General features: G+C 47.9%; 15 non-coding genes across 15 annotated transcripts; all 15 read right to left on the reverse strand.

Moving 5' to 3' along the window:
* Positions 1–1,152: 1,152 nt before the first annotated feature.
* LOC142729433 (U2 spliceosomal RNA) lies at positions 1,153–1,343 on the reverse strand. The gene has a single exon (XR_012878247.1). It is a non-coding gene; the product is annotated as a U2 spliceosomal RNA (small nuclear RNA).
* A 1,292-nt stretch (positions 1,344–2,635) lies between these two features.
* LOC142729434 (U2 spliceosomal RNA) lies at positions 2,636–2,826 on the reverse strand. Its single transcript, XR_012878248.1, has one exon. It is a non-coding gene; the product is annotated as a U2 spliceosomal RNA (small nuclear RNA).
* Positions 2,827–4,114: 1,288 nt separating this feature from the next.
* Positions 4,115–4,305, reverse strand: LOC142729436 (U2 spliceosomal RNA). Its single transcript, XR_012878250.1, has one exon. It is a non-coding gene; the product is annotated as a U2 spliceosomal RNA (small nuclear RNA).
* A 1,293-nt stretch (positions 4,306–5,598) lies between these two features.
* Positions 5,599–5,789, reverse strand: LOC142729437 (U2 spliceosomal RNA). Its single transcript, XR_012878251.1, has one exon. It is a non-coding gene; the product is annotated as a U2 spliceosomal RNA (small nuclear RNA).
* A 1,299-nt stretch (positions 5,790–7,088) lies between these two features.
* On the reverse strand, positions 7,089–7,279 carry LOC142729438 (U2 spliceosomal RNA). The gene has a single exon (XR_012878252.1). It is a non-coding gene; the product is annotated as a U2 spliceosomal RNA (small nuclear RNA).
* A 1,291-nt stretch (positions 7,280–8,570) lies between these two features.
* Positions 8,571–8,761, reverse strand: LOC142729439 (U2 spliceosomal RNA). The gene has a single exon (XR_012878253.1). It is a non-coding gene; the product is annotated as a U2 spliceosomal RNA (small nuclear RNA).
* A 1,289-nt stretch (positions 8,762–10,050) lies between these two features.
* On the reverse strand, positions 10,051–10,241 carry LOC142729440 (U2 spliceosomal RNA). Its single transcript, XR_012878254.1, has one exon. It is a non-coding gene; the product is annotated as a U2 spliceosomal RNA (small nuclear RNA).
* A 1,293-nt stretch (positions 10,242–11,534) lies between these two features.
* On the reverse strand, positions 11,535–11,725 carry LOC142729441 (U2 spliceosomal RNA). Its single transcript, XR_012878255.1, has one exon. It is a non-coding gene; the product is annotated as a U2 spliceosomal RNA (small nuclear RNA).
* A 1,284-nt stretch (positions 11,726–13,009) lies between these two features.
* On the reverse strand, positions 13,010–13,200 carry LOC142729443 (U2 spliceosomal RNA). The gene has a single exon (XR_012878256.1). It is a non-coding gene; the product is annotated as a U2 spliceosomal RNA (small nuclear RNA).
* A 1,292-nt stretch (positions 13,201–14,492) lies between these two features.
* Positions 14,493–14,683, reverse strand: LOC142729444 (U2 spliceosomal RNA). The gene has a single exon (XR_012878257.1). It is a non-coding gene; the product is annotated as a U2 spliceosomal RNA (small nuclear RNA).
* A 1,288-nt stretch (positions 14,684–15,971) lies between these two features.
* Positions 15,972–16,162, reverse strand: LOC142729445 (U2 spliceosomal RNA). Its single transcript, XR_012878258.1, has one exon. It is a non-coding gene; the product is annotated as a U2 spliceosomal RNA (small nuclear RNA).
* A 1,292-nt stretch (positions 16,163–17,454) lies between these two features.
* Positions 17,455–17,645, reverse strand: LOC142729446 (U2 spliceosomal RNA). Its single transcript, XR_012878259.1, has one exon. It is a non-coding gene; the product is annotated as a U2 spliceosomal RNA (small nuclear RNA).
* A 1,289-nt stretch (positions 17,646–18,934) lies between these two features.
* Positions 18,935–19,125, reverse strand: LOC142729448 (U2 spliceosomal RNA). Its single transcript, XR_012878261.1, has one exon. It is a non-coding gene; the product is annotated as a U2 spliceosomal RNA (small nuclear RNA).
* A 1,288-nt stretch (positions 19,126–20,413) lies between these two features.
* LOC142729449 (U2 spliceosomal RNA) lies at positions 20,414–20,604 on the reverse strand. The gene has a single exon (XR_012878262.1). It is a non-coding gene; the product is annotated as a U2 spliceosomal RNA (small nuclear RNA).
* A 1,280-nt stretch (positions 20,605–21,884) lies between these two features.
* On the reverse strand, positions 21,885–22,075 carry LOC142729450 (U2 spliceosomal RNA). Its single transcript, XR_012878263.1, has one exon. It is a non-coding gene; the product is annotated as a U2 spliceosomal RNA (small nuclear RNA).
* Between the last annotated feature and the right edge of the window lie 700 nt (positions 22,076–22,775).

Consider the following 22,775-nt stretch of genomic DNA (forward strand, 5'->3'; position numbering starts at 1 on the left):
GGAGAGGAAGCCAGACAGGATTTGCTTCTTTTGCTTGCACCACAATGCAGTGCTGAAAGAGGAGGAATCTACATAAAAACGCCTTCCTGGCAACGCCCAAATGCCCTGCTGCCATGCAGATAAACACTGGCAGCGGCAGCAAGTGCATGCCCACAGCCACCCCTTGTTCCTTCACACCTTGTATCAGCTGTAATCCAGTCCAGTCCAGTGCTGCCTGCTGAGCAGCACTGACCAACACTGCCTGGGCCCAGGCTTTTATCTCTGAGGCCCCATTATGATGTCAGAAAGCTGGCTCTGGAATCCTGAGGGCTCCACTATGACACGTGCAAAGTTCCGTCTGAACTTTATATAAGACGGTGAGGCTCAGTCAGTCACTCAGTGTTGCCTGAGAGGGCAACACTGCAACAGCCGGCCGCCAGGCTGTCTTTTTTTTGCACAGCTAGTTGCCTCCAGGAGGCCACAAGAGGGAGACAAGGGACTGCAAAATGGAAAATAGGCATCCACCAACTTTACAGACAACTTCTCCTTGCTCCTACAACCTCCATCCTTGCACAGTTTGTTATTCTTCTAGGTAACATAGTAACAAATCCAAATTGCTGCTCTCTTTGTAGGCAAGCAAGGCTTTGTTGCAACTGCAATTCTTACTTCTTCTTGAAATGTAGGGACGACAGTACATTCCATCACATCCATCTAGTGTACACAGGTAGGTCCATTGTGGCGGGCAGGCGAGCGGGCGGGCTGCTTTATTGGCTGTTTGCTGTTCCCCTACTCCACTCCACTATTTGACTGTTGTGCTGCATCAATCAATCAATCAATCAATCAATCAATCAATCAATCAATCAATCAATCAATCAGTGGCTGGCTCAGGTGCAGCTCTTTAACTTACCTAAAAGGGAGGGCGGAGAGAAGACAAGGAAGGTGAATGAGGTGTTCCAATGTGAAATGCCGGAAACACAGAAACACAGACGACACACAACAAGAGATGGCAATCTATTCATTAATTGCATTTAATCAATGAGCTCATTATCACTCATGCATTGTCCAACAGGTGTTGAAATAATGGGATTAAAAGGGGAGATCCCTTCAGAAAGACAGAAACAATAGCAAAGACAAAAAACACTTTTGGAATCTGCTTTTAGTCAACACATAAGGAAAGGGTGCACCGGTCCTGGAAATACTGCAATACCAGGTCAATGCGTGGAGTGGACAGAGCAAGCTCTATTTCCATCTCCCTGTTCTAAAAATCCATTTAATATATGGTCCCCAGATAGGGGACGTATCAGATATTAAACTGATAAGAACAGATACTACACTTGATCTTAGCCAAAAGGCCGAGAAGCGATAACCCGAACGGGCCGCGCGTTGCCCGAGCCTGCCCGATACTGCTGTTCAGCCCTTGCAGCGATTCAGCCTACTTCTAGGCAATTCCATGGGGCCCTGCAGGCTCACACACTCACAGCTACACGGGAGGTGAATAAAGGCCGGAGAGGAAGCCAGACAGGATTTGCTTCTTTTGCTTGCACCACAATGCAGTGCTGAAAGAGGAGGAATCTACATAAAAACGCCTTCCTGGCAACGCCCAAATGCCCTGCTGCCATGCAGATAAACACTGGCAGCGGCAGCAAGTGCATGCCCACAGCCACCCCTTGTTCCTTCACACCTTGTATCAGCTGTAATCCAGTCCAGTCCAGTGCTGCCTGCTGAGCAGCACTGACCAACACTGCCTGGGCCCAGGCTTTTATCTCTGAGGCCCCATTATGATGTCAGAAAGCTGGCTCTGGAATCCTGAGGGCTCCACTATGACACGTGCAAAGTTCCGTCTGAACTTTATATAAGACGGTGAGGCTCAGTCAGTCACTCAGTGTTGCCTGAGAGGGCAACACTGCAACAGCCGGCCGCCAGGCTGTCTTTTTTTTGCACAGCTAGTTGCCTCCAGGAGGCCACAAGAGGGAGACAAGGGACTGCAAAATGGAAAATAGGCATCCACCAACTTTACAGACAACTTCTCCTTGCTCCTACAACCTCCATCCTTGCACAGTTTGTTATTCTTCTAGGTAACATAGTAACAAATCCAAATTGCTGCTCTCTTTGTAGGCAAGCAAGGCTTTGTTGCAACTGCAATTCTTACTTCTTCTTGAAATGTAGGGACGACAGTACATTCCATCACATCCATCTAGTGTACACAGGTAGGTCCATTGTGGCGGGCAGGCGAGCGGGCGGGCTGCTTTATTGGCTGTTTGCTGTTCCCCTACTCCACTCCACTATTTGACTGTTGTGCTGCATCAATCAATCAATCAATCAATCAATCAATCGATCAATCAATCAATCAATCAATCAGTGGCTGGCTCAGGTGCAGCTCTTTAACTTACCTAAAAGGGAGGGCGGAGAGAAGACAAGGAAGGTGAATGAGGTGTTCCAATGTGAAATGCCGGAAACACAGAAACACAGACGACACACAACAAGAGGTGGCAATCTATTCATTAATTGCATTTAATCAATGAGCTCATTATCACTCATGCATTGTCCAACAGGTGTTGAAATAATGGGATTAAAAGGGGAGATCCCTTCAGAAAGACAGAAACAATAGCAAAGACAAAAAACACTTTTGGAATCTGCTTTTAGTCAACACATAAGGAAAGGGTGCACCGGTCCTGGAAATACTGCAATACCAGGTCAATGCGTGGAGTGGACAGAGCAAGCTCTATTTCCATCTCCCTGTTCTAAAAATCCATTTAATATATGGTCCCCAGATAGGGGACGTATCAGATATTAAACTGATAAGAACAGATACTACACTTGATCTTAGCCAAAAGGCCGAGAAGCGATAACCCGAACGGGCCGCGCGTTGCCCGAGCCTGCCCGATACTGCTGTTCAGCCCTTGCAGCGATTCAGCCTACTTCTAGGCAATTCCATGGGGCCCTGCAGGCTCACACACTCACAGCTACACGGGAGGTGAATAAAGGCCGGAGAGGAAGCCAGACAGGATTTGCTTCTTTTGCTTGCACCACAATGCAGTGCTGAAAGAGGAGGAATCTACATAAAAACGCCTTCCTGGCAACGCCCAAATGCCCTGCTGCCATGCAGATAAACACTGGCAGCGGCAGCAAGTGCATGCCCACAGCCACCCCTTGTTCCTTCACACCTTGTATCAGCTGTAATCCAGTCCAGTCCAGTGCTGCCTGCTGAGCAGCACTGACCAACACTGCCTGGGCCCAGGCTTTTATCTCTGAGGCCCCATTATGATGTCAGAAAGCTGGCTCTGGAATCCTGAGGGCTCCACTATGACACGTGCAAAGTTCCGTCTGAACTTTATATAAGACGGTGAGGCTCAGTCAGTCACTCAGTGTTGCCTGAGAGGGCAACACTGCAACAGCCGGCCGCCAGGCTGTCTTTTTTTTGCACAGCTAGTTGCCTCCAGGAGGCCACAAGAGGGAGACAAGGGACTGCAAAATGGAAAATAGGCATCCACCAACTTTACAGACAACTTCTCCTTGCTCCTACAACCTCCATCCTTGCACAGTTTGTTATTCTTCTAGGTAACATAGTAACAAATCCAAATTGCTGCTCTCTTTGTAGGCAAGCAAGGCTTTGTTGCAACTGCAATTCTTACTTCTTCTTGAAATGTAGGGACGACAGTACATTCCATCACATCCATCTAGTGTACACAGGTAGGTCCATTGTGGCGGGCAGGCGAGCGGGCGGGCTGCTTTATTGGCTGTTTGCTGTTCCCCTACTCCACTCCACTATTTGACTGTTGTGCTGCATCAATCAATCAATCAATCAATCAATCAATCAATCAATCAATCAATCAATCAGTGGCTGGCTCAGGTGCAGCTCTTTAACTTACCTAAAAGGGAGGGCGGAGAGAAGACAAGGAAGGTGAATGAGGTGTTCCAATGTGAAATGCCGGAAACACAGAAACACAGACGACACACAACAAGAGGTGGCAATCTATTCATTAATTGCATTTAATCAATGAGCTCATTATCACTCATGCATTGTCCAACAGGTGTTGAAATAATGGGATTAAAAGGGGAGATCCCTTCAGAAAGACAGAAACAATAGCAAAGACAAAAAACACTTTTGGAATCTGCTTTTAGTCAACACATAAGGAAAGGGTGCACCGGTCCTGGAAATACTGCAATACCAGGTCAATGCGTGGAGTGGACAGAGCAAGCTCTATTTCCATCTCCCTGTTCTAAAAATCCATTTAATATATGGTCCCCAGATAGGGGACGTATCAGATATTAAACTGATAAGAACAGATACTACACTTGATCTTAGCCAAAAGGCCGAGAAGCGATAACCCGAATGGGCCGCGCGTTGCCCGAGCCTGCCCGATACTGCTGTTCAGCCCTTGCAGCGATTCAGCCTACTTCTAGGCAATTCCATGGGGCCCTGCAGGCTCACACACTCACAGCTACACGGGAGGTGAATAAAGGCCGGAGAGGAAGCCAGACAGGATTTGCTTCTTTTGCTTGCACCACAATGCAGTGCTGAAAGAGGAGGAATCTACATAAAAACGCCTTCCTGGCAACGCCCAAATGCCCTGCTGCCATGCAGATAAACACTGGCAGCGGCAGCAAGTGCATGCCCACAGCCACCCCTTGTTCCTTCACACCTTGTATCAGCTGTAATCCAGTCCAGTCCAGTGCTGCCTGCTGAGCAGCACTGACCAACACTGCCTGGGCCCAGGCTTTTATCTCTGAGGCCCCATTATGATGTCAGAAAGCTGGCTCTGGAATCCTGAGGGCTCCACTATGACACGTGCAAAGTTCCGTCTGAACTTTATATAAGACGGTGAGGCTCAGTCAGTCACTCAGTGTTGCCTGAGAGGGCAACACTGCAACAGCCGGCCGCCAGGCTGTCTTTTTTTTGCACAGCTAGTTGCCTCCAGGAGGCCACAAGAGGGAGACAAGGGACTGCAAAATGGAAAATAGGCATCCACCAACTTTACAGACAACTTCTCCTTGCTCCTACAACCTCCATCCTTGCACAGTTTGTTATTCTTCTAGGTAACATAGTAACAAATCCAAATTGCTGCTCTCTTTGTAGGCAAGCAAGGCTTTGTTGCAACTGCAATTCTTACTTCTTCTTGAAATGTAGGGACGACAGTACATTCCATCACATCCATCTAGTGTACACAGGTAGGTCCATTGTGGCGGGCAGGCGAGCGGGCGGGCTGCTTTATTGGCTGTTTGCTGTTCCCCTACTCCACTCCACTATTTGACTGTTGTGCTGCATCAATCAATCAATCAATCAATCAATCAATCAATCAATCAATCAATCAATCAATCAAGTGGCTGGCTCAGGTGCAGCTCTTTAACTTACCTAAAAGGGAGGGCGGAGAGAAGACAAGGAAGGTGAATGAGGTGTTCCAATGTGAAATGCCGGAAACACAGAAACACAGACGACACACAACAAGAGGTGGCAATCTATTCATTAATTGCATTTAATCAATGAGCTCATTATCACTCATGCATTGTCCAACAGGTGTTGAAATAATGGGATTAAAAGGGGAGATCCCTTCAGAAAGACAGAAACAATAGCAAAGACAAAAAACACTTTTGGAATCTGCTTTTAGTCAACACATAAGGAAAGGGTGCACCGGTCCTGGAAATACTGCAATACCAGGTCAATGCGTGGAGTGGACAGAGCAAGCTCTATTTCCATCTCCCTGTTCTAAAAATCCATTTAATATATGGTCCCCAGATAGGGGACGTATCAGATATTAAACTGATAAGAACAGATACTACACTTGATCTTAGCCAAAAGGCCGAGAAGCGATAACCCGAACGGGCCGCGCGTTGCCCGAGCCTGCCCGATACTGCTGTTCAGCCCTTGCAGCGATTCAGCCTACTTCTAGGCAATTCCATGGGGCCCTGCAGGCTCACACACTCACAGCTACACGGGAGGTGAATAAAGGCCGGAGAGGAAGCCAGACAGGATTTGCTTCTTTTGCTTGCACCACAATGCAGTGCTGAAAGAGGAGGAATCTACATAAAAACGCCTTCCTGGCAACGCCCAAATGCCCTGCTGCCATGCAGATAAACACTGGCAGCGGCAGCAAGTGCATGCCCACAGCCACCCCTTGTTCCTTCACACCTTGTATCAGCTGTAATCCAGTCCAGTCCAGTGCTGCCTGCTGAGCAGCACTGACCAACACTGCCTGGGCCCAGGCTTTTATCTCTGAGGCCCCATTATGATGTCAGAAAGCTGGCTCTGGAATCCTGAGGGCTCCACTATGACACGTGCAAAGTTCCGTCTGAACTTTATATAAGACGGTGAGGCTCAGTCAGTCACTCAGTGTTGCCTGAGAGGGCAACACTGCAACAGCCGGCCGCCAGGCTGTCTTTTTTTTGCACAGCTAGTTGCCTCCAGGAGGCCACAAGAGGGAGACAAGGGACTGCAAAATGGAAAATAGGCATCCACCAACTTTACAGACAACTTCTCCTTGCTCCTACAACCTCCATCCTTGCACAGTTTGTTATTCTTCTAGGTAACATAGTAACAAATCCAAATTGCTGCTCTCTTTGTAGGCAAGCAAGGCTTTGTTGCAACTGCAATTCTTACTTCTTCTTGAAATGTAGGGACGACAGTACATTCCATCACATCCATCTAGTGTACACAGGTAGGTCCATTGTGGCGGGCAGGCGAGCGGGCGGGCTGCTTTATTGGCTGTTTGCTGTTCCCCTACTCCACTCCACTATTTGACTGTTGTGCTGCATCAATCAATCAATCAATCAATCAATCAATCAATCAATCAATCAATCAATCAATCAATCAATCAGTGGCTGGCTCAGGTGCAGCTCTTTAACTTACCTAAAAGGGAGGGCGGAGAGAAGACAAGGAAGGTGAATGAGGTGTTCCAATGTGAAATGCCGAAACACAGAAACACAGACGACACACAACAAGAGGTGGCAATCTATTCATTAATTGCATTTAATCAATGAGCTCATTATCACTCATGCATTGTCCAACAGGTGTTGAAATAATGGGATTAAAAGGGGAGATCCCTTCAGAAAGACAGAAACAATAGCAAAGACAAAAAACACTTTTGGAATCTTCTTTTAGTCAACACATAAGGAAAGGGTGCACCGGTCCTGGAAATACTGCAATACCAGGTCAATGCGTGGAGTGGACAGAGCAAGCTCTATTTCCATCTCCCTGTTCTAAAAATCCATTTAATATATGGTCCCCAGATAGGGGACGTATCAGATATTAAACTGATAAGAACAGATACTACACTTGATCTTAGCCAAAAGGCCGAGAAGCGATAACCCGAACGGGCCGCGCGTTGCCCGAGCCTGCCCGATACTGCTGTTCAGCCCTTGCAGCGATTCAGCCTACTTCTAGGCAATTCCATGGGGCCCTGCAGGCTCACACACTCACAGCTACACGGGAGGTGAATAAAGGCCGGAGAGGAAGCCAGACAGGATTTGCTTCTTTTGCTTGCACCACAATGCAGTGCTGAAAGAGGAGGAATCTACATAAAAACGCCTTCCTGGCAACGCCCAAATGCCCTGCTGCCATGCAGATAAACACTGGCAGCGGCAGCAAGTGCATGCCCACAGCCACCCCTTGTTCCTTCACACCTTGTATCAGCTGTAATCCAGTCCAGTCCAGTGCTGCCTGCTGAGCAGCACTGACCAACACTGCCTGGGCCCAGGCTTTTATCTCTGAGGCCCCATTATGATGTCAGAAAGCTGGCTCTGGAATCCTGAGGGCTCCACTATGACACGTGCAAAGTTCCGTCTGAACTTTATATAAGACGGTGAGGCTCAGTCAGTCACTCAGTGTTGCCTGAGAGGGCAACACTGCAACAGCCGGCCGCCAGGCTGTCTTTTTTTTGCACAGCTAGTTGCCTCCAGGAGGCCACAAGAGGGAGACAAGGGACTGCAAAATGGAAAATAGGCATCCACCAACTTTACAGACAACTTCTCCTTGCTCCTACAACCTCCATCCTTGCACAGTTTGTTATTCTTCTAGGTAACATAGTAACAAATCCAAATTGCTGCTCTCTTTGTAGGCAAGCAAGGCTTTGTTGCAACTGCAATTCTTACTTCTTCTTGAAATGTAGGGACGACAGTACATTCCATCACATCCATCTAGTGTACACAGGTAGGTCCATTGTGGCGGGCAGGCGAGCGGGCGGGCTGCTTTATTGGCTGTTTGCTGTTCCCTACTCCACTCCACTATTTGACTGTTGTGCTGCATCAATCAATCAATCAATCAATCAATCAATCAATCAATCAATCAATCAATCAATCAGTGGCTGGCTCAGGTGCAGCTCTTTAACTTACCTAAAAGGGAGGGCGGAGAGAAGACAAGGAAGGTGAATGAGGTGTTCCAATGTGAAATGCCGGAAACACAGAAACACAGACGACACACAACAAGAGGTGGCAATCTATTCATTAATTGCATTTAATCAATGAGCTCATTATCACTCATGCATTGTCCAACAGGTGTTGAAATAATGGGATTAAAAGGGGAGATCCCTTCAGAAAGACAGAAACAATAGCAAAGACAAAAAACACTTTTGGAATCTGCTTTTAGTCAACACATAAGGAAAGGGTGCACCGGTCCTGGAAATACTGCAATACCAGGTCAATGCGTGGAGTGGACAGAGCAAGCTCTATTTCCATCTCCCTGTTCTAAAAATCCATTTAATATATGGTCCCCAGATAGGGGACGTATCAGATATTAAACTGATAAGAACAGATACTACACTTGATCTTAGCCAAAAGGCCGAGAAGCGATAACCCGAACGGGCCGCGCGTTGCCCGAGCCTGCCCGATACTGCTGTTCAGCCCTTGCAGCGATTCAGCCTACTTCTAGGCAATTCCATGGGGCCCTGCAGGCTCACACACTCACAGCTACACGGGAGGTGAATAAAGGCCGGAGAGGAAGCCAGACAGGATTTGCTTCTTTTGCTTGCACCACAATGCAGTGCTGAAAGAGGAGGAATCTACATAAAAACGCCTTCCTGGCAACGCCCAAATGCCCTGCTGCCATGCAGATAAACACTGGCAGCGGCAGCAAGTGCATGCCCACAGCCACCCCTTGTTCCTTCACACCTTGTATCAGCTGTAATCCAGTCCAGTCCAGTGCTGCCTGCTGAGCAGCACTGACCAACACTGCCTGGGCCCAGGCTTTTATCTCTGAGGCCCCATTATGATGTCAGAAAGCTGGCTCTGGAATCCTGAGGGCTCCACTATGACACGTGCAAAGTTCCGTCTGAACTTTATATAAGACGGTGAGGCTCAGTCAGTCACTCAGTGTTTGCCTGAGAGGGCAACACTGCAACAGCCGGCCGCCAGGCTGTCTTTTTTTTGCACAGCTAGTTGCCTCCAGGAGGCCACAAGAGGGAGACAAGGGACTGCAAAATGGAAAATAGGCATCCACCAACTTTACAGACAACTTCTCCTTGCTCCTACAACCTCCATCCTTGCACAGTTTGTTATTCTTCTAGGTAACATAGTAACAAATCCAAATTGCTGCTCTCTTTGTAGGCAAGCAAGGCTTTGTTGCAACTGCAATTCTTACTTCTTCTTGAAATGTAGGGACGACAGTACATTCCATCACATCCATCTAGTGTACACAGGTAGGTCCATTGTGGCGGGCAGGCGAGCGGGCGGGCTGCTTTATTGGCTGTTTGCTGTTCCCCTACTCCACTCCACTATTTGACTGTTGTGCTGCATCAATCAATCAATCAATCAATCAATCAATCAATCAATCAATCAATCAATCAGTGGCTGGCTCAGGTGCAGCTCTTTAACTTACCTAAAAGGGAGGGCGGAGAGAAGACAAGGAAGGTGAATGAGGTGTTCCAATGTGAAATGCCGGAAACACAGAAACACAGACGACACACAACAAGAGGTGGCAATCTATTCATTAATTGCATTTAATCAATGAGCTCATTATCACTCATGCATTGTCCAACAGGTGTTGAAATAATGGGATTAAAAGGGGAGATCCCTTCAGAAAGACAGAAACAATAGCAAAGACAAAAAACACTTTTGGAATCTGCTTTTAGTCAACACATAAGGAAAGGGTGCACCGGTCCTGGAAATACTGCAATACCAGGTCAATGCGTGGAGTGGACAGAGCAAGCTCTATTTCCATCTCCCTGTTCTAAAAATCCATTTAATATATGGTCCCCAGATAGGGGACGTATCAGATATTAAACTGATAAGAACAGATACTACACTTGATCTTAGCCAAAAGGCCGAGAAGCGATAACCCGAACGGGCCGCGCGTTGCCCGAGCCTGCCCGATACTGCTGTTCAGCCCTTGCAGCGATTCAGCCTACTTCTAGGCAATTCCATGGGGCCCTGCAGGCTCACACACTCACAGCTACACGGGAGGTGAATAAAGGCCGGAGAGGAAGCCAGACAGGATTTGCTTCTTTTGCTTGCACCACAATGCAGTGCTGAAAGAGGAGGAATCTACATAAAAACGCCTTCCTGGCAACGCCCAAATGCCCTGCTGCCATGCAGATAAACACTGGCAGCGGCAGCAAGTGCATGCCCACAGCCACCCCTTGTTCCTTCACACCTTGTATCAGCTGTAATCCAGTCCAGTCCAGTGCTGCCTGCTGAGCAGCACTGACCAACACTGCCTGGGCCCAGGCTTTTATCTCTGAGGCCCCATTATGATGTCAGAAAGCTGGCTCTGGAATCCTGAGGGCTCCACTATGACACGTGCAAAGTTCCGTCTGAACTTTATATAAGACGGTGAGGCTCAGTCAGTCACTCAGTGTTGCCTGAGAGGGCAACACTGCAACAGCCGGCCGCCAGGCTGTCTTTTTTTTGCACAGCTAGTTGCCTCCAGGAGGCCACAAGAGGGAGACAAGGGACTGCAAAATGGAAAATAGGCATCCACCAACTTTACAGACAACTTCTCCTTGCTCCTACAACCTCCATCCTTGCACAGTTTGTTATTCTTCTAGGTAACATAGTAACAAATCCAAATTGCTGCTCTCTTTGTAGGCAAGCAAGGCTTTGTTGCAACTGCAATTCTTACTTCTTCTTGAAATGTAGGGACGACAGTACATTCCATCACATCCATCTAGTGTACACAGGTAGGTCCATTGTGGCGGGCAGGCGAGCGGGCGGGCTGCTTTATTGGCTGTTTGCTGTTCCCCTACTCCACTCCACTATTTGACTGTTGTGCTGCAATCAATCAATCAATCAATCAATCAATCAATCAATCAATCAATCAATCAATCAATCAGTGGCTGGCTCAGGTGCAGCTCTTTAACTTACCTAAAAGGGAGGGCGGAGAGAAGACAAGGAAGGTGAATGAGGTGTTCCAATGTGAAATGCCGGAAACACAGAAACACAGACGACACACAACAAGAGGTGGCAATCTATTCATTAATTGCATTTAATCAATGAGCTCATTATCACTCATGCATTGTCCAACAGGTGTTGAAATAATGGGATTAAAAGGGGAGATCCCTTCAGAAAGACAGAAACAATAGCAAAGACAAAAAACACTTTTGGAATCTGCTTTTAGTCAACACATAAGGAAAGGGTGCACCGGTCCTGGAAATACTGCAATACCAGGTCAATGCGTGGAGTGGACAGAGCAAGCTCTATTTCCATCTCCCTGTTCTAAAAATCCATTTAATATATGGTCCCCAGATAGGGGACGTATCAGATATTAAACTGATAAGAACAGATACTACACTTGATCTTAGCCAAAAGGCCGAGAAGCGATAACCCGAACGGGCCGCGCGTTGCCCGAGCCTGCCCGATACTGCTGTTCAGCCCTTGCAGCGATTCAGCCTACTTCTAGGCAATTCCATGGGGCCCTGCAGGCTCACACACTCACAGCTACACGGGAGGTGAATAAAGGCCGGAGAGGAAGCCAGACAGGATTTGCTTCTTTTGCTTGCACCACAATGCAGTGCTGAAAGAGGAGGAATCTACATAAAAACGCCTTCCTGGCAACGCCCAAATGCCCTGCTGCCATGCAGATAAACACTGGCAGCGGCAGCAAGTGCATGCCCACAGCCACCCCTTGTTCCTTCACACCTTGTATCAGCTGTAATCCAGTCCAGTCCAGTGCTGCCTGCTGAGCAGCACTGACCAACACTGCCTGGGCCCAGGCTTTTATCTCTGAGGCCCCATTATGATGTCAGAAAGCTGGCTCTGGAATCCTGAGGGCTCCACTATGACACGTGCAAAGTTCCGTCTGAACTTTATATAAGACGGTGAGGCTCAGTCAGTCACTCAGTGTTGCCTGAGAGGGCAACACTGCAACAGCCGGCCGCCAGGCTGTCTTTTTTTTGCACAGCTAGTTGCCTCCAGGAGGCCACAAGAGGGAGACAAGGGACTGCAAAATGGAAAATAGGCATCCACCAACTTTACAGACAACTTCTCCTTGCTCCTACAACCTCCATCCTTGCACAGTTTGTTATTCTTCTAGGTAACATAGTAACAAATCCAAATTGCTGCTCTCTTTGTAGGCAAGCAAGGCTTTGTTGCAACTGCAATTCTTACTTCTTCTTGAAATGTAGGGACGACAGTACATTCCATCACATCCATCTAGTGTACACAGGTAGGTCCATTGTGGCGGGCAGGCGAGCGGGCGGGCTGCTTTATTGGCTGTTTGCTGTTCCCCTACTCCACTCCACTATTTGACTGTTGTGCTGCATCAATCAATCAATCAATCAATCAATCAATCAATCAATCAATCAATCAGTGGCTGGCTCAGGTGCAGCTCTTTAACTTACCTAAAAGGGAGGGCGGAGAGAAGACAAGGAAGGTGAATGAGGTGTTCCAATGTGAAATGCCGGAAACACAGAAACACAGACGACACACAACAAGAGGTGGCAATCTATTCATTAATTGCATTTAATCAATGAGCTCATTATCACTCATGCATTGTCCAACAGGTGTTGAAATAATGGGATTAAAAGGGGAGATCCCTTCAGAAAGACAGAAACAATAGCAAAGACAAAAAACACTTTTGGAATCTGCTTTTAGTCAACACATAAGGAAAGGGTGCACCGGTCCTGGAAATACTGCAATACCAGGTCAATGCGTGGAGTGGACAGAGCAAGCTCTATTTCCATCTCCCTGTTCTAAAAATCCATTTAATATATGGTCCCCAGATAGGGGACGTATCAGATATTAAACTGATAAGAACAGATACTACACTTGATCTTAGCCAAAAGGCCGAGAAGCGATAACCCGAACGGGCCGCGCGTTGCCCGAGCCTGCCCGATACTGCTGTTCAGCCCTTGCAGCGATTCAGCCTACTTCTAGGCAATTCCATGGGGCCCTGCAGGCTCACACACTCACAGCTACACGGGAGGTGAATAAAGGCCGGAGAGGAAGCCAGACAGGATTTGCTTCTTTTGCTTGCACCACAATGCAGTGCTGAAAGAGGAGGAATCTACATAAAAACGCCTTCCTGGCAACGCCCAAATGCCCTGCTGCCATGCAGATAAACACTGGCAGCGGCAGCAAGTGCATGCCCACAGCCACCCCTTGTTCCTTCACACCTTGTATCAGCTGTAATCCAGTCCAGTCCAGTGCTGCCTGCTGAGCAGCACTGACCAACACTGCCTGGGCCCAGGCTTTTATCTCTGAGGCCCCATTATGATGTCAGAAAGCTGGCTCTGGAATCCTGAGGGCTCCACTATGACACGTGCAAAGTTCCGTCTGAACTTTATATAAGACGGTGAGGCTCAGTCAGTCACTCAGTGTTGCCTGAGAGGGCAACACTGCAACAGCCGGCCGCCAGGCTGTCTTTTTTTTGCACAGCTAGTTGCCTCCAGGAGGCCACAAGAGGGAGACAAGGGACTGCAAAATGGAAAATAGGCATCCACCAACTTTACAGACAACTTCTCCTTGCTCCTACAACCTCCATCCTTGCACAGTTTGTTATTCTTCTAGGTAACATAGTAACAAATCCAAATTGCTGCTCTCTTTGTAGGCAAGCAAGGCTTTGTTGCAACTGCAATTCTTACTTCTTCTTGAAATGTAGGGACGACAGTACATTCCATCACATCCATCTAGTGTACACAGGTAGGTCCATTGTGGCGGGCAGGCGAGCGGGCGGGCTGCTTTATTGGCTGTTTGCTGTTCCCCTACTCCACTCCACTATTTGACTGTTGTGCTGCATCAATCAATCAATCAATCAATCAATCAATCAATCAATCAATCAATCAATCAATCAGTGGCTGGCTCAGGTGCAGCTCTTTAACTTACCTAAAAGGGAGGGCGGAGAGAAGACAAGGAAGGTGAATGAGGTGTCACAATGTGAAATGCCGGAAACACAGAAACACAGACGACACACAACAAGAGGTGGCAATCTATTCATTAATTGCATTTAATCAATGAGCTCATTATCACTCATGCATTGTCCAACAGGTGTTGAAATAATGGGATTAAAAGGGGAGATCCCTTCAGAAAGACAGAAACAATAGCAAAGACAAAAAACACTTTTGGAATCTGCTTTTAGTCAACACATAAGGAAAGGGTGCACCGGTCCTGGAAATACTGCAATACCAGGTCAATGCGTGGAGTGGACAGAGCAAGCTCTATTTCCATCTCCCTGTTCTAAAAATCCATTTAATATATGGTCCCCAGATAGGGGACGTATCAGATATTAAACTGATAAGAACAGATACTACACTTGATCTTAGCCAAAAGGCCGAGAAGCGATAACCCGAACGGGCCGCGCGTTGCCCGAGCCTGCCCGATACTGCTGTTCAGCCCTTGCAGCGATTCAGCCTACTTCTAGGCAATTCCATGGGGCCCTGCAGGCTCACACACTCACAGCTACACGGGAGGTGAATAAAGGCCGGAGAGGAAGCCAGACAGGATTTGCTTCTTTTGCTTGCACCACAATGCAGTGCTGAAAGAGGAGGAATCTACATAAAAACGCCTTCCTGGCAACGCCCAAATGCCCTGCTGCCATGCAGATAAACACTGGCAGCGGCAGCAAGTGCATGCCCACAGCCACCCCTTGTTCCTTCACACCTTGTATCAGCTGTAATCCAGTCCAGTCCAGTGCTGCCTGCTGAGCAGCACTGACCAACACTGCCTGGGCCCAGGCTTTTATCTCTGAGGCCCCATTATGATGTCAGAAAGCTGGCTCTGGAATCCTGAGGGCTCCACTATGACACGTGCAAAGTTCCGTCTGAACTTTATATAAGACGGTGAGGCTCAGTCAGTCACTCAGTGTTGCCTGAGAGGGCAACACTGCAACAGCCGGCCGCCAGGCTGTCTTTTTTTTGCACAGCTAGTTGCCTCCAGGAGGCCACAAGAGGGAGACAAGGGACTGCAAAATGGAAAATAGGCATCCACCAACTTTACAGACAACTTCTCCTTGCTCCTACAACCTCCATCCTTGCACAGTTTGTTATTCTTCTAGGTAACATAGTAACAAATCCAAATTGCTGCTCTCTTTGTAGGCAAGCAAGGCTTTGTTGCAACTGCAATTCTTACTTCTTCTTGAAATGTAGGGACGACAGTACATTCCATCACATCCATCTAGTGTACACAGGTAGGTCCATTGTGGCGGGCAGGCGAGCGGGCGGGCTGCTTTATTGGCTGTTTGCTGTTCCCCTACTCCACTCCACTATTTGACTGTTGTGCTGCATCAATCAATCAATCAATCAATCAATCAATCAATCAATCAATCAATCAATCAGTGGCTGGCTCAGGTGCAGCTCTTTAACTTACCTAAAAGGGAGGGCGGAGAGAAGACAAGGAAGGTGAATGAGGTGTTCCAATGTGAAATGCCGGAAACACAGAAACACAGACGACACACAACAAGAGGTGGCAATCTATTCATTAATTGCATTTAATCAATGAGCTCATTATCACTCATGCATTGTCCAACAGGTGTTGAAATAATGGGATTAAAAGGGGAGATCCCTTCAGAAAGACAGAAACAATAGCAAAGACAAAAAACACTTTTGGAATCTGCTTTTAGTCAACACATAAGGAAAGGGTGCACCGGTCCTGGAAATACTGCAATACCAGGTCAATGCGTGGAGTGGACAGAGCAAGCTCTATTTCCATCTCCCTGTTCTAAAAATCCATTTAATATATGGTCCCCAGATAGGGGACGTATCAGATATTAAACTGATAAGAACAGATACTACACTTGATCTTAGCCAAAAGGCCGAGAAGCGATAACCCGAACGGGCCGCGCGTTGCCCGAGCCTGCCCGATACTGCTGTTCAGCCCTTGCAGCGATTCAGCCTACTTCTAGGCAATTCCATGGGGCCCTGCAGGCTCACACACTCACAGCTACACGGGAGGTGAATAAAGGCCGGAGAGGAAGCCAGACAGGATTTGCTTCTTTTGCTTGCACCACAATGCAGTGCTGAAAGAGGAGGAATCTACATAAAAACGCCTTCCTGGCAACGCCCAAATGCCCTGCTGCCATGCAGATAAACACTGGCAGCGGCAGCAAGTGCATGCCCACAGCCACCCCTTGTTCCTTCACACCTTGTATCAGCTGTAATCCAGTCCAGTCCAGTGCTGCCTGCTGAGCAGCACTGACCAACACTGCCTGGGCCCAGGCTTTTATCTCTGAGGCCCCATTATGATGTCAGAAAGCTGGCTCTGGAATCCTGAGGGCTCCACTATGACACGTGCAAAGTTCCGTCTGAACTTTATATAAGACGGTGAGGCTCAGTCAGTCACTCAGTGTTGCCTGAGAGGGCAACACTGCAACAGCCGGCCGCCAGGCTGTCTTTTTTTTGCACAGCTAGTTGCCTCCAGGAGGCCACAAGAGGGAGACAAGGGACTGCAAAATGGAAAATAGGCATCCACCAACTTTACAGACAACTTCTCCTTGCTCCTACAACCTCCATCCTTGCACAGTTTGTTATTCTTCTAGGTAACATAGTAACAAATCCAAATTGCTGCTCTCTTTGTAGGCAAGCAAGGCTTTGTTGCAACTGCAATTCTTACTTCTTCTTGAAATGTAGGGACGACAGTACATTCCATCACATCCATCTAGTGTACACAGGTAGGTCCATTGTGGCGGGCAGGCGAGCGGGCGGGCTGCTTTATTGGCTGTTTGCTGTTCCCCTACTCCACTCCACTATTTGACTGTTGTGCTGCATCAATCAATCAATCAATCAATCAATCAATCAATCAATCAATCAATCAATCAATCAGTGGCTGGCTCAGGTGCAGCTCTTTAACTTACCTAAAAGGGAGGGCGGAGAGAAGACAAGGAAGGTGAATGAGGTGTTCCAATGTGAAATGCCGGAAACACAGAAACACAGACGACACACAACAAGAGGTGGCAATCTATTCATTAATTGCATTTAATCAATGAGCTCATTATCACTCATGCATTGTCCAACAGGTGTTGAAATAATGGGATTAAAAGGGGAGATCCCTTCAGAAAGACAGAAACAATAGCAAAGACAAAAAACACTTTTGGAATCTGCTTTTAGTCAACACATAAGGAAAGGGTGCACCGGTCCTGGAAATACTGCAATACCAGGTCAATGCGTGGAGTGGACAGAGCAAGCTCTATTTCCATCTCCCTGTTCTAAAAATCCATTTAATATATGGTCCCCAGATAGGGGACGTATCAGATATTAAACTGATAAGAACAGATACTACACTTGATCTTAGCCAAAAGGCCGAGAAGCGATAACCCGAACGGGCCGCGCGTTGCCCGAGCCTGCCCGATACTGCTGTTCAGCCCTTGCAGCGATTCAGCCTACTTCTAGGCAATTCCATGGGGCCCTGCAGGCTCACACACTCACAGCTACACGGGAGGTGAATAAAGGCCGGAGAGGAAGCCAGACAGGATTTGCTTCTTTTGCTTGCACCACAATGCAGTGCTGAAAGAGGAGGAATCTACATAAAAACGCCTTCCTGGCAACGCCCAAATGCCCTGCTGCCATGCAGATAAACACTGGCAGCGGCAGCAAGTGCATGCCCACAGCCACCCCTTGTTCCTTCACACCTTGTATCAGCTGTAATCCAGTCCAGTCCAGTGCTGCCTGCTGAGCAGCACTGACCAACACTGCCTGGGCCCAGGCTTTTATCTCTGAGGCCCCATTATGATGTCAGAAAGCTGGCTCTGGAATCCTGAGGGCTCCACTATGACACGTGCAAAGTTCCGTCTGAACTTTATATAAGACGGTGAGGCTCAGTCAGTCACTCAGTGTTGCCTGAGAGGGCAACACTGCAACAGCCGGCCGCCAGGCTGTCTTTTTTTTGCACAGCTAGTTGCCTCCAGGAGGCCACAAGAGGGAGACAAGGGACTGCAAAATGGAAAATAGGCATCCACCAACTTTACAGACAACTTCTCCTTGCTCCTACAACCTCCATCCTTGCACAGTTTGTTATTCTTCTAGGTAACATAGTAACAAATCCAAATTGCTGCTCTCTTTGTAGGCAAGCAAGGCTTTGTTGCAACTGCAATTCTTACTTCTTCTTGAAATGTAGGGACGACAGTACATTCCATCACATCCATCTAGTGTACACAGGTAGGTCCATTGTGGCGGGCAGGCGAGCGGGCGGGCTGCTTTATTGGCTGTTTGCTGTTCCCCTACTCCACTCCACTATTTGACTGTTGTGCTGCATCAATCAATCAATCAATCAATCAATCAATCAATCAATCAATCAATCAATCAAGTGGCTGGCTCAGGTGCAGCTCTTTAACTTACCTAAAAGGGAGGGCGGAGAGAAGACAAGGAAGGTGAATGAGGTGTTCCAATGTGAAATGCCGGAAACACAGAAACACAGACGACACACAACAAGAGGTGGCAATCTATTCATTAATTGCATTTAATCAATGAGCTCATTATCACTCATGCATTGTCCAACAGGTGTTGAAATAATGGGATTAAAAGGGGAGATCCCTTCAGAAAGACAGAAACAATAGCAAAGACAAAAAACACTTTTGGAATCTGCTTTTAGTCAACACATAAGGAAAGGGTGCACCGGTCCTGGAAATACTGCAATACCAGGTCAATGCGTGGAGTGGACAGAGCAAGCTCTATTTCCATCTCCCTGTTCTAAAAATCCATTTAATATATGGTCCCCAGATAGGGGACGTATCAGATATTAAACTGATAAGAACAGATACTACACTTGATCTTAGCCAAAAGGCCGAGAAGCGATAACCCGAACGGGCCGCGCGTTGCCCGAGCCTGCCCGATACTGCTGTTCAGCCCTTGCAGCGATTCAGCCTACTTCTAGGCAATTCCATGGGGCCCTGCAGGCTCACACACTCACAGCTACACGGGAGGTGAATAAAGGCCGGAGAGGAAGCCAGACAGGATTTGCTTCTTTTGCTTGCACCACAATGCAGTGCTGAAAGAGGAGGAATCTACATAAAAACGCCTTCCTGGCAACGCCCAAATGCCCTGCTGCCATGCAGATAAACACTGGCAGCGGCAGCAAGTGCATGCCCACAGCCACCCCTTGTTCCTTCACACCTTGTATCAGCTGTAATCCAGTCCAGTCCAGTGCTGCCTGCTGAGCAGCACTGACCAACACTGCCTGGGCCCAGGCTTTTATCTCTGAGGCCCCATTATGATGTCAGAAAGCTGGCTCTGGAATCCTGAGGGCTCCACTATGACACGTGCAAAGTTCCGTCTGAACTTTATATAAGACGGTGAGGCTCAGTCAGTCACTCAGTGTTGCCTGAGAGGGCAACACTGCAACAGCCGGCCGCCAGGCTGTCTTTTTTTTGCACAGCTAGTTGCCTCCAGGAGGCCACAAGAGGGAGACAAGGGACTGCAAAATGGAAAATAGGCATCCACCAACTTTACAGACAACTTCTCCTTGCTCCTACAACCTCCATCCTTGCACAGTTTGTTATTCTTCTAGGTAACATAGTAACAAATCCAAATTGCTGCTCTCTTTGTAGGCAAGCAAGGCTTTGTTGCAACTGCAATTCTTACTTCTTCTTGAAATGTAGGGACGACAGTACATTCCATCACATCCATCTAGTGTACACAGGTAGGTCCATTGTGGCGGGCAGGCGAGCGGGCGGGCTGCTTTATTGGCTGTTTGCTGTTCCCCTACTCCACTCCACTATTTGACTGTTGTGCTGCATCAATCAATCAATCAATCAATCAATCAATCAATCAATCAATCAATCAATCAGTGGCTGGCTCAGGTGCAGCTCTTTAACTTACCTAAAAGGGAGGGCGGAGAGAAGACAAGGAAGGTGAATGAGGTGTTCCAATGTGAAATGCCGGAAACACAGAAACACAGACGACACACAACAAGAGGTGGCAATCTATTCATTAATTGCATTTAATCAATGAGCTCATTATCACTCATGCATTGTCCAACAGGTGTTGAAATAATGGGATTAAAAGGGGAGATCCCTTCAGAAAGACAGAAACAATAGCAAAGACAAAAAACACTTTTGGAATCTGCTTTTAGTCAACACATAAGGAAAGGGTGCACCGGTCCTGGAAATACTGCAATACCAGGTCAATGCGTGGAGTGGACAGAGCAAGCTCTATTTCCATCTCCCTGTTCTAAAAATCCATTTAATATATGGTCCCCAGATAGGGGACGTATCAGATATTAAACTGATAAGAACAGATACTACACTTGATCTTAGCCAAAAGGCCGAGAAGCGATAACCCGAACGGGCCGCGCGTTGCCCGAGCCTGCCCGATACTGCTGTTCAGCCCTTGCAGCGATTCAGCCTACTTCTAGGCAATTCCATGGGGCCCTGCAGGCTCACACACTCACAGCTACACGGGAGGTGAATAAAGGCCGGAGAGGAAGCCAGACAGGATTTGCTTCTTTTGCTTGCACCACAATGCAGTGCTGAAAGAGGAGGAATCTACATAAAAACGCCTTCCTGGCAACGCCCAAATGCCCTGCTGCCATGCAGATAAACACTGGCAGCGGCAGCAAGTGCATGCCCACAGCCACCCCTTGTTCCTTCACACCTTGTATCAGCTGTAATCCAGTCCAGTCCAGTGCTGCCTGCTGAGCAGCACTGACCAACACTGCCTGGGCCCAGGCTTTTATCTCTGAGGCCCCATTATGATGTCAGAAAGCTGGCTCTGGAATCCTGAGGGCTCCACTATGACACGTGCAAAGTTCCGTCTGAACTTTATATAAGACGGTGAGGCTCAGTCAGTCACTCAGTGTTGCCTGAGAGGGCAACACTGCAACAGCCGGCCGCCAGGCTGTCTTTTTTTTGCACAGCTAGTTGCCTCCAGGAGGCCACAAGAGGGAGACAAGGGACTGCAAAATGGAAAATAGGCATCCACCAACTTTACAGACAACTTCTCCTTGCTCCTACAACCTCCATCCTTGCACAGTTTGTTATTCTTCTAGGTAACATAGTAACAAATCCAAATTGCTGCTCTCTTTGTAGGCAAGCAAGGCTTTGTTGCAACTGCAATTCTTACTTCTTCTTGAAATGTAGGGACGACAGTACATTCCATCACATCCATCTAGTGTACACAGGTAGGTCCATTGTGGCGGGCAGGCGAGCGGGCGGGCTGCTTTATTGGCTGTTTGCTGTTCCCCTACTCCACTCCACTATTTGACTGTTGTGCTGCATCAATCAATCAATCAATCAATCAATCAATCAATCAATCAATCAGTGGCTGGCTCAGGTGCAGCTCTTTAACTTACCTAAAAGGGAGGGCGGAGAGAAGACAAGGAAGGTGAATGAGGTGTTCCAATGTGAAATGCCGGAAACACAGAAACACAGACGACACACAACAAGAGGTGGCAATCTATTCATTAATTGCATTTAATCAATGAGCTCATTATCACTCATGCATTGTCCAACAGGTGTTGAAATAATGGGATTAAAAGGGGAGATCCCTTCAGAAAGACAGAAACAATAGCAAAGACAAAAAACACTTTTGGAATCTGCTTTTAGTCAACACATAAGGAAAGGGTGCACCGGTCCTGGAAATACTGCAATACCAGGTCAATGCGTGGAGTGGACAGAGCAAGCTCTATTTCCATCTCCCTGTTCTAAAAATCCATTTAATATATGGTCCCCAGATAGGGGACGTATCAGATATTAAACTGATAAGAACAGATACTACACTTGATCTTAGCCAAAAGGCCGAGAAGCGATAACCCGAACGGGCCGCGCGTTGCCCGAGCCTGCCCGATACTGCTGTTCAGCCCTTGCAGCGATTCAGCCTACTTCTAGGCAATTCCATGGGGCCCTGCAGGCTCACACACTCACAGCTACACGGGAGGTGAATAAAGGCCGGAGAGGAAGCCAGACAGGATTTGCTTCTTTTGCTTGCACCACAATGCAGTGCTGAAAGAGGAGGAATCTACATAAAAACGCCTTCCTGGCAACGCCCAAATGCCCTGCTGCCATGCAGATAAACACTGGCAGCGGCAGCAAGTGCATGCCCACAGCCACCCCTTGTTCCTTCACACCTTGTATCAGCTGTAATCCAGTCCAGTCCAGTGCTGCCTGCTGAGCAGCACTGACCAACACTGCCTGGGCCCAGGCTTTTATCTCTGAGGCCCCATTATGATGTCAGAAAGCTGGCTCTGGAATCCTGAGGGCTCCACTATGACACGTGCAAAGTTCCGTCTGAACTTTATATAAGACGGTGAGGCTCAGTCAGTCACTCAGTGTTGCCTGAGAGGGCAACACTGCAACAGCCGGCCGCCAGGCTGTCTTTTTTTTGCACAGCTAGTTGCCTCCAGGAGGCCACAAGAGGGAGACAAGGGACTGCAAAATGGAAAATAGGCATCCACCAACTTTACAGACAACTTCTCCTTGCTCCTACAACCTCCATCCTTGCACAGTTTGT

This window comes from Rhinoderma darwinii, unplaced genomic scaffold (assembly GCF_050947455.1).
Source record: "Rhinoderma darwinii isolate aRhiDar2 unplaced genomic scaffold, aRhiDar2.hap1 Scaffold_718, whole genome shotgun sequence".
Classification (NCBI taxonomy): Eukaryota; Metazoa; Chordata; class Amphibia; order Anura; family Rhinodermatidae; genus Rhinoderma; species Rhinoderma darwinii.